At 40.6% G+C, this 10,385-nt stretch overlaps 1 pseudogene; it reads right to left on the reverse strand.

The window, feature by feature from the left end:
- Window positions 1-9,057: 9,057 nt before the first annotated feature.
- The window catches only part of LOC109524799 (protein Tob1-like), a 5,181-nt pseudogene continuing 3,853 nt past the window's right edge, over window positions 9,058-10,385 (reverse strand).

Raw genomic sequence — 10,385 nt, forward strand, 5'->3', positions numbered from 1 at the left:
GCAGGTGCGAGGGAAGAATTGTTCCCTCTGCCGTACGTATTTGCATATCCCACGGTGGCAGGTGGGCGGGTTGGGTTGTCGGGGGGGTTGTTCGAGTTGTTGCAGAGAGGTAAGGATTCTCCCAGGATGACACAGACACCCCACAAGGTCTATTTTTAAACCCGTTGAAGTGTGTGCTACACTCTCTCGGTACGCTAACCTTCAAATGTGCCTGCAAACGAAAACAAACAGACACCAAGGGAAGGAGTGAGAGGGTAGAGAAAGCAAGCACTAGCAACAAAGCTGTCTCTTTTTAGGCTTGTGAGAGCAATGAAATATGGATTATGACTCCATGGGGTGGGGGGGCTTTTAAACCTGAACGATTGTCAGCCTGCGGAATAAGAATAGAGCAGAATGGATGATCCCCCAACTAAAATGATTTGGCAGCACTTGAAAGCTGCGAATGACTAAAGTTCTATCCTGGCCAAACACGGAGCAGCCTGTATTCATTTAAGTCTCTCAGCGTTGGGGTTTATCGGTGGATAACACAGGCTCGGGTCGAGCCTTTTAGATCCTTTTTATCTTCGCTCATGGTCATGTATTTTTAATCAAGTGCGCAGCTCGCAGATTTGCAGTCATGGTTCCCAGTCACGTGGCGATGTGTTTGGCTCGCACACGTGCCAAAATCCCAAATTGCATGCAGGTGTTAACCTCATTCCCTTTGATGAATTCAGGGCTGTTCTTATTCAACGGTTCCTTTCTCACCTCATCTACACCGGAGAAGTGAACATTTGAAAGTGGATTTATGACACTGGTCAACAATTTTTCATTATTTGTTTTAATCGTGGATGCAAGTAAACTTTTTGAGATTTTATGTATTTATTTATTTTTTGGGTGCTTCTTCTGATTCTGCCGCTTTCTTCAACAGGTTTTTGTAATAATAATAAGAAGAAGAAGAAGACACAAATGTAATGTCTTATAGTCACGTTCACGGCATCGGTTCAGCAAAATTACAACACATGGTAAAAAAATATGTGTTGCGCAATTTTTTGATAAGTCACAATTGAAAACAAAAATATCTCAAAAACCTGATATGCTAGGAGGGAAAAAAAAGACATTTTAGAAATAGGTTTAGGGACGCATTGTGCCATCCATGATTAAAATTTGCAGTTGACTAGTGTTATGGAAAATGGCTACATCGGTTTTAAAAAATTCCACTTATCAACACTTGCGTATCTTGTGGGCCTGCTCCCCCAACAAGTATGACTTTAAAAATATGTTTTGTTATCTGCTCAACAGCTGTGTCTGTTAGTGAGTGCCTTACTGTTACGAAAGAGTTGGCCTGATTTACCAAATAACAGCGAATCATACTTCGTGGCTCATGAGTGCCTCTATGAATCCCATTAACCCTTTCAGGGACAGCAGTTACTATGGACACCTTATTATGTTATCAGGTTATAGGGTGCATGAAAGGGTTAAACCCAAATAATCCACAGAACTCTTAATGACCGATGAATTGGTTCATGCTCATCCATATTCCATTTGCACACTACACGTTGATTGAAAAACGATTCCTTATTTTGAAATATTGACAAAGCACAACAGAATTTGCTCTCAGGTTTTCGACGTGTCAACTGAGTTCACCAGAAACCCTTGTGGGATGGAAGTAAGTTCTCGTATTCGCCTTTCCAAGTTTTTCCAAAGTCTTAGCTTTGTCGGAAAAGCTTTGCTCCTTTCATCAACCGTTCTTGCATAAAAATCCAATCTGCTACATTCTCCCGTTGCACATTGACATACCGTAATGTCGATTCTTGATGCCGTTTTTTTCCGATAACTACAAACAAAATAAGCAGAAGAATTACTGTTTTGAGTCTTATTTGGAATTTGAATAGCTGCCCGGAGTTCTCGTCAATCAGCTCCAGCAGCAAGTGGCAGCCAGATTGGATCACAGATACGATGGGGCCTAGCAGATACATCAGAAGTCTATTTTTTTTTCATACAGAGCGCTAAAAAAAACACAATCTAATTCAACTCAACCAGTATAAGATAGAAATGATTTGATACGTCAAAGAAAAGGCATTGCATACAATATTCGACAAGATCGAAAAAAAAGTTGGGGTTGTTGCTCTGTAAGGATTTTAACTTTTTCAGGCACAACGGCTACTACAGTGGACAGCTTATCATGTTATCAGGTTACAGGGTGCATGAAATGGTTAATATCAGCACAAGTATGGCCCAAGGATTTAAAACTTCTCCAAATTCGGATTTACAACAATGCAGATGTTCCCAACTGAATACCGAAAAGGAATTGTTTGACATTTCAGGAAATGTGCTAACTGACTATCTCGCCAAGAGTAAAATAATCACAGATGCCGCTCTCGCGTTGGAATGGGCTAACGTGAAGCGACAGCCACTTGGCGAGATGACAAACATTTATAGGAGTGAGAAAACATAAGCTTGTCTCTGTCTAATTCATTTTGCCAAGAAATCTTCCCGTAGGAATGTCGACGTGGAGGTTGTGTTGATCGAGCGGACAGATTCCACTGCAATTTTTCCACTGACTTTGTGCATGGTCCATATTGCTCTTTTCCCAGTACATGTTTAGCTTTATTTAAAACCGAAATAATGTGGAGTAGTTTGTTCAAACGGATGGATGGATAGATGGGTGGTTTGTATATTTTTGATCCATGGCTTCCAACTGATGAACTAAATGTCAGAGACCTTTTACTAAGACACCTGGGAGCTGTTTTGAATTGTGAGAATTTACATAATGTCTCCTTTAAATATTTAATGTACTTTGTACCAAAATGTCACTTGCATGGCTGTAGAAAATGTGTATTTAACCCTTTCGTGCACCATGTAACTTGATAACGTGATAAGCTGTCCACTGTAGTGGAAACTATTTTGTATTCTCCCATGTCTTTGTGTGTTGTTCCTAATAAGAATTATTCAACTTATTAATGACTTCTGCTTCTTACTTGTATGGCATTGGATCGTACTGTCCTTTCTCATGAGCACTTTGAAACAGGAATTCATGCCTTCGTCACATCCCGGCTGGATTACTGTCATGCACTTTACTTTGGAGTCAGCCAATCCTCCATTAAGCATCTCCAGTTGGTCCAAAATGCTGCTGCTTCTTGTTTGACTGTTTTTGTGCTTTCTACTATCTTCGTTATTAATTTATTGTTTTTATTGTTTATTGTTGTAGATATATTTGCTCCATGTACAGGACTTTGTATACAGTGTGGGTTGTTTTAAAGTGTTCTATAGATACACTTGAGTTGAGTACTCAAGTGTTGTTCAATATAATTCCGAAGTACAAAAGGAATTTGTCTCAGCGGTAACGTTGTTTTGAAAGTCGTGATGTTATATAATTGCAGACACGAATAAAATGTGCCCTGCTTCCATAATACATTTGAATAAATGTCGAAACACCCTAAAACAACAAAGAGGCATCCTGTTGGGTGATGTACGTCTTAAGTAGGTTCCAGTAGGTGTTGTTTGCAAAGCTCGTGAATTCTCTGTCTTGAGCTCTCTGTGTGGTGAAACCGGTGAGCGAGTAAACACAAGATGGAGTCCGAGCAAGGCAACACCCCTAACCTTGGGAGTCTCCCAGCTGGTGTGTCACCGCACCATCTGTGGCCCTGTTTGTTCCAGAGATGTTCAGGCTCGTGTGAAACTGCGTAAATTGTACTGCAAGTCTGCCTTGCGTATTGTTTTTTATTAGGACCGCAAGGCCTTCAGAAAAAGGTCCTCGTGAAAAAGAAACAATGTGAGCTGGGAACAGGAATTGTTTGCTCGTCTGTTAGCCGGCCCAATTGATTACAGCGGTGATAAACAAAGCAAAAATGGAGCTTTGAGAAAAGCAATTGGCCGGATAGGCAGCTCAGAACTTGAACTATCCACGTTGGTCCAACAAAACAAAAATTTGGCAAAATATGTGATTGCCAGATTATTCCTCTGTTGTAAACAAAGCATTCTTGCAATATAGTTGACCGTTGGAAAGCAGAGGAGATGAATATTCCAAGTCCAATAAAAAAATAAATCAATAAAATAAAAATATAAAAAAATAAAACACTTTTCATGGTTTTATTTGATGTTTTTATGCAACTGTTAAAGAAGAAGAGGACCCAGGGGAGAGCCCTGCAGCCTTGTCAGGGAAAAGTATCTAGAGTGGAATTCCTACACCCCGGTTCTTGTCGTTTTTGCCGGTGACAGTCTCCAAATGAAACTACAATTCGCGAAACTCGTCTGCGTACTGAACACAACAAATAGGAATTACAAAAAACACAAAACTCTTGTAAAGTGAGGATTCTGCTGCATGTTTTTTTTTTTTTTTTTTTTTAACCAAACATACGTGTGTATAGGCCATGTCCACTGATCCAGTGCTGATTTTAAAAGCCACTTTCTTAAACTAGTAATCCTGCTTTGCTCATTGGAAAATAGCAACTTATTAGCTCACGGCTGCTCACATTCACACTGCATTGTTAGTTTATGCTCCAAAAAGACTCCTCTAAAAGTAGAACATTCCAGTTGAAAATTAAACAGCGTACTTAACAGAGAACACACCGTACTTCCACAAAGGGCTTTTATATACAAAACTGTGAAAACTGAGGCGTCTAGTTGTCTTCACTTTTCTGTGGATGATGCAGCACCTGCAAAAGAGCAGAGCAACTTTTACTCTGCCAAGGTACATTTTTTCCAAAAGAAAAATCCCACGGCACAGCATCAACAAAAAATACTGATATAATAATAATCTTCTCTCAATTTACTCACAATTCTAGGCCTGTTTAATTCAACACAAAGCCGATGTAGTCGCAGGAAGCTGTGTCTTCATCGTTTGTTATGATGACGACGGCGATTGTTATCATTCAAAGGAAATCAAATACAGTGAAACTCCTCTACAACGAAATCATGTTTGCAGCAAGACATTTTTCACAACAGGGGGTTTTTCACTGTAGCAAATTTGATCTCAGATGTAAACACACACACACACACATACACACACACACACATAAGACTTTGTTGTAGTGAATCTCTGGGTTGTTTTCGTTGTATGGGGACCAGGAGAGTGGGAATGGTGTTAATGCATGAAGATTTTTTCACACTCGGGGGTATTTTCGCCCATGTAGGTTTCGTTGTAGAGGAGTTTCACTGTATTGTGGAAACAGTCAATGGAAGCGAGTTCTGTGAATTTTAGCTAGGATTTATAAAATGTTTAATTTTTTTTCTCCATGTGTTTGCATGTGTGCCAGAGAATGAGGATTAAAACTAATAGCGTACTTGCCACGCACTGTTTCTTGTCTTGCTGAAATAAAAAATTTGAAGAGGTGACCCCTGCCATGTGCATCCTGCCTGACATACTACTGGGCCAAAGGCAAGCGCAGATTATGTTACCATGACGACAAGGTACAGATTTTGGGGTGAATTTCCCTTTTGATTTCAAATTAAGTGACTGCGATTTATGAACAAAATAGACTCGATTTTCCCCAAAAAACTGCAGAGTTACATTTGTCAGTTACCCCTCGCTAATTTAAATATGCCACATTACATCATATTTACTTGGTTTTTCACCCTTGATGGGTGGGCCTGCACTCTAGAGACTCGACTGCAGTCGAATCTAGTTACAACATACCTGAAGGGACATAACGAATCTTTACGTTATAACGGTGGTCTGTATAAACTACCTCCAATAAAATGGCCGCCAACTACGATGTATACTGTAATACAGTATGAACATTTTATATGTAAAAGCATGTATATGTAATATAGTACGATCATGTCAATCATATATCAATACAGAATGAAGAAAACATTCAGTGAGCAAATGAAAAGCGCCCCCGAAGCCGTTTACGATCATTTTCCAATCTGTTAGCCTCGAACTCCGCCATGATTGTGTTGCCGTTACGGGTGATTGTCGAAATCATTCAAATCAATTTCAGGCTTCACAGTCAGCGAGATTTGCTTCCATTCACCAGACATGTTTTCAGAGCATGTGCTCAAGACTGTGCCGTGCTTCTGGAAGTACAACAATGTACGAGTCGATCAGTAGCATTGCTAAACAAAAGAGGGGAATCCCGCGCTGTACGTTTTGTTCATAAGCAACGTCGTGACGGTAGTTAGCTTCCCACTGTTCGTTGTAATGAAGACTTTTCACTATTTTGTGGGAAAAATCTGGTTGTTACAATGAAGTTGATGTTATAAAGGTGTTCGTTGTCTGCAAAATTGGCAAATGGAAAAGGAATGATGTGAAATCGGAACTTTGAAATGTGAACGTTACAGGGGTGAAAACGTAACTTTGTACACTGGAAAGAGGTTTGACTGTATTTGTAGACAAACTAAGTTTCCATAATATGTTCAAGCCCATCGTTCCTCACTGCCATAGTTTAGCTTCTCGTTCAGTAGCATCGTGAGGCCCACTCAAAAAACAGAGCCCAGAATCCTAATTATACAGAAAGCTTTTTACAGTATATACTGCGATATAATTAACTGACCATAGATCTTATGCATTCCGCGACACAGCCAAAAGTGAATGAAATGGCAAAATAAAAAAATGTAGTCAGCAACTACACCGCACACCAAGTGAATGAGCAGTGCATGTCGACAGATGTACTGCCGTGGAAAAACTGAGGCTCCACCCACATACAAAATACTATACTATCTATCTGTCTAGATCAGAGGTCCACAACCTTTTTTGCCCCACGGACCGGTTTCATGTTTCAGACAATATTTTCAGGGACCGGCCTTCAAGGCCTGATAGATATAACAATATTATATGATATGACCTGCATGAAAAGTGTGGTATTTTCGAAACATAATAATAAACACGAATCATGACACGAGGAACGTCCTATCTGGCCACAATATTCTCTGGTCGCTATGGGAACGTTTAAACGTGCCTTCAAAATAAGATACGCCTTAAATAAAAAGTGCATGAAAAATACGACTCACCATCGCCGCTTATTATGCAGAGTAGGCTTGGTGCCTATGAATCTCCCGTTGAGATCAAGCTGTATTTGAAATAGGACTCCTGATACTGTCTATTAAATGTAGCCTTCTCTTTGTTGAAAGACGTTGGCTCCTCTTCTGTCTCCTGGCTGGGCCTTTTCCCTTTCCCGGAAAAACTTTTCAAAGACGTTTATTTTTTTCACGTGACCGACAAGCGCGCATTCACCTGCGTCAAGTGTAACATACTCATACCTGTCAACTCATACGGTTTAGCCATAGTTCATACGGATTTTGTGGTGAATCTTACGTATATGGCCATATCGCACAAATCATACGGATTCTGAAAATTTCCGTTTTTTTGTTTTTTTTTTCCCCTAACAGGTAGTTCCGTTTGCTTTTGCCCAGAATGGTGCTAGTCTACTCGAATGCTTTCATTTCCGGTAACTTTCCAGTAAATCACGTGGTTCCTAGTTGAAAACAGCAGAGTATTCATTGCATACTTCGGTAGTGTACAAGCAAGTTCTACAAGGAAACAAATATATCATTCATATTTCGTGGGGTTTTTTTCTGACGTTATTTTGACATATAAAATGCTTTGGTATGTTATAAGGATTTTTTGCTCTTTATAAGGATTTTTTTGATAGTTTATACAGGTTGGCGCTCGGGCCGGATTTGGCCCGCGGGCCGGCACTTTGACATATGTGCTCTAGACTGATATGATGGAGAATCCGGTAATTTTTCAAAATAAAACATCTTTCAGATTCCGAAATGAATAAAACGGAAAGAATGTAAATTATGTATTCTTCCTGTGCGGCCGGGCACCAAATGACCCGGCACCGGTCCGCAGCCGGCGGTTGGGGACCCCAGGTCTTGATATAGATTTTATTTTTTATTTTTTTTATTGAACCACAAATACACGGTGGAAGTGGATTGACTGGCCAGAATTAAGGGGAGAGCATGGTTATTTTGAGAGGGTGACGCAATGAGCACACCCACTCCATTCATAGACTGCATTTATTATATTAACCCTTTCATGCACACTGTAACCTGATAACATCATCACCTGTCCACTGTAGTAACCGCTGTCCCTGAAAGCGTTAAGTGAAGCACACGCTGAAGTGCCCTGTATCTAAAGCGGGTTATATAACTCGCCTTTGTGATACGTTCGACTAGAATTGCAGAAAATAATGACAGGCTTGATTGCTTCTCGAAAAAAAAGGCATCTTCCCCTAAAGCTGAAGACTCACAATGCTAAATCGGAACCACTTTCACAAAGAAAGAAATTGTGAGACTTCGCTTAAGATGAGCACAGTACTCACAACAGACAAAATGAACTCAGAACTGGTTTACTTTCAGGAAGAGGGACAGGTCGAGGAGGCTGGAACCAAAGGCAGTCAGAGAAACCAAATTGAGGTCTCTACAGGAAGGCTTGAATGTAACAGTTAGGCAGCAACGAGTACGGCAGGGAAGATCTTGCCACGGGCGACTCTTCAGACTGGCCTTTATGCTGCAGAGGAGTGTGGCTGATGAGGTGAAGACTGGCAGGTGTGGAAGTGAGACAGGTGCAATGATTGGGGAGACGCCCAGCCCACACTGAATTAAGGGAACGGAAACAAAAACCACAGGAGGGGCCACACAGTGGACCACTGAGGACAGATAATGTTTGCGAACAGAAATGCTCTTCAGAGACCAACACGGATATTTGATGTGTGCCATGCTGCGTACCAAGGAGCCATGAAACATTCGAGTGAGTAAGTGACAAGGTGGCTGGGCTTAAAGCGGTGATTATCTCTTTAAAGGCTGAAGATGTTATAAATGTCTCAACCTCGTGGCAAGTTCAGCACGCCGATTTCCGTTCCAACAGCCTTCCGCTTTCTTGCAAAAGGTGGACCAACAGGCTTCCATCAAATAATTACCGTGACAATAACCTTGGCCTTCCGAGCCAACGTTTACAGGACATGAGGCATTGTGGCCTTAATCTCTGGGTGTCACTATGACACACGCGTGTGAATACACACCCTGCTATTATTAGCTTGGTAAACTGCTAGGTGTGCAAAAGGGTAAATCATGGTTAAGACCGCTGCTATGTTTGAGCAGGCAAAAAAAGAAAACAGAATGAGCTCACGTTCATCAAGATCTTCCAACTGTAGTTTATTAAAAAGACCAGGGTGCAAATATGAAATTAAAAAAAATAAAGACAAGCATATCATTTTTAAGCATTTAATACAAACTTAACAATATAAACTATTTCAGTCCCTCTTGACATGTAAGACACTGACTCAAAATACTTTGTTATACCGCATTTTTTTTCTCATCAAGTATTGCACAATGTAGGTACAAAAATTACTATCCATACGATTACATTTGCTGTCCATAGTATAGCAAAATCTTGAACCCCTTAACAGAAAATACAATTCATCTTTCAGAAATAGCAAATATTCCTACACTTCGAGTTCCATCACTAAAGGAATATTCTGTACACAATCTTGAGAATATCTGGTGTCATTTTTTTTTTCTTTTCAGATGGATTTGTTTCACAATTGTTTTAAAAAAGAAAACTAAGGAAAAGCTGCTGCAGCCATCACAGATCACTGGAGTAGTAAAAAGATATAAATGCAACACCATGTCATAGAAACAATATATACTCTGATATCTTACAAACTTTGTACTAAATTAAATTATACAATTAGAAAAAGACCAAGTAACCCCACTTTGTACTGCCAATTCATAAAAATCAGCCCGTCTTACCAACTGTAAAATACTGTAAGAGGCCAAAACTTGGAGCTTGTGTTTTTTTGTTTTTTTTTCTTCATTTTATCCCCCCTCATTTTTGGAGTATTTTCCTCAACATGGTAAAAAAAGAAAGAATATTGTGCTTGGTTGGCAAAAAAGGGAGAAAAAAAAAATTAAAAACAATGACGCATGATGAATTGAAGAAACCAAGCTAGGATGTGTTTATACAGCAAGCTTTTGTAGTGTAGAAACAAACTCAAAGGGTTCCAGTAAACACACCCTTGGGCACATACGCCTGATGGACGAGTCGCTCTCGGTCCAGTTTCTAAAGTGTGCGCTTTGTTTTTTTTTTCTCCTCTCTTTTCCGAGCCACCTCCATTCATAAATAACCATCTGCTCGGTAAGTTTTAGTTAGCCATAACAGGCTGGAATTGCTGGTTAGAATACTGCATGGTGCTCAGACTAAAGTTGAGGCCATCCACGAGGGACTTGTCATTGAGGCTTCCGTAGGCTGCAAACACGTCGAAGGCATTGTTGTACGGCAGAGGTCCGAGTCCCAGGGAGGCCTCGGCGGGAAACGCTGGCCCGGGGCTGGCCTGGCCCTGGAGACTGGGAAACACAAACTCCTTGGCGTTGGGGGACAGAGCCGAGGCCTTCTGTTGCTGTTGCTGACTGAGGCCCAGTCCGTACAGTGAGTGCATGGAGGTGGAGATGGCTTTCTGCTT

The sequence above is a fragment of the Hippocampus comes genome, unplaced genomic scaffold (genome assembly GCF_001891065.2).
Source record: "Hippocampus comes isolate QL1 unplaced genomic scaffold, H_comes_QL1_v1.1 scaffold120, whole genome shotgun sequence".
In the NCBI taxonomy this organism is placed as follows: Eukaryota; Metazoa; Chordata; class Actinopteri; order Syngnathiformes; family Syngnathidae; genus Hippocampus; species Hippocampus comes.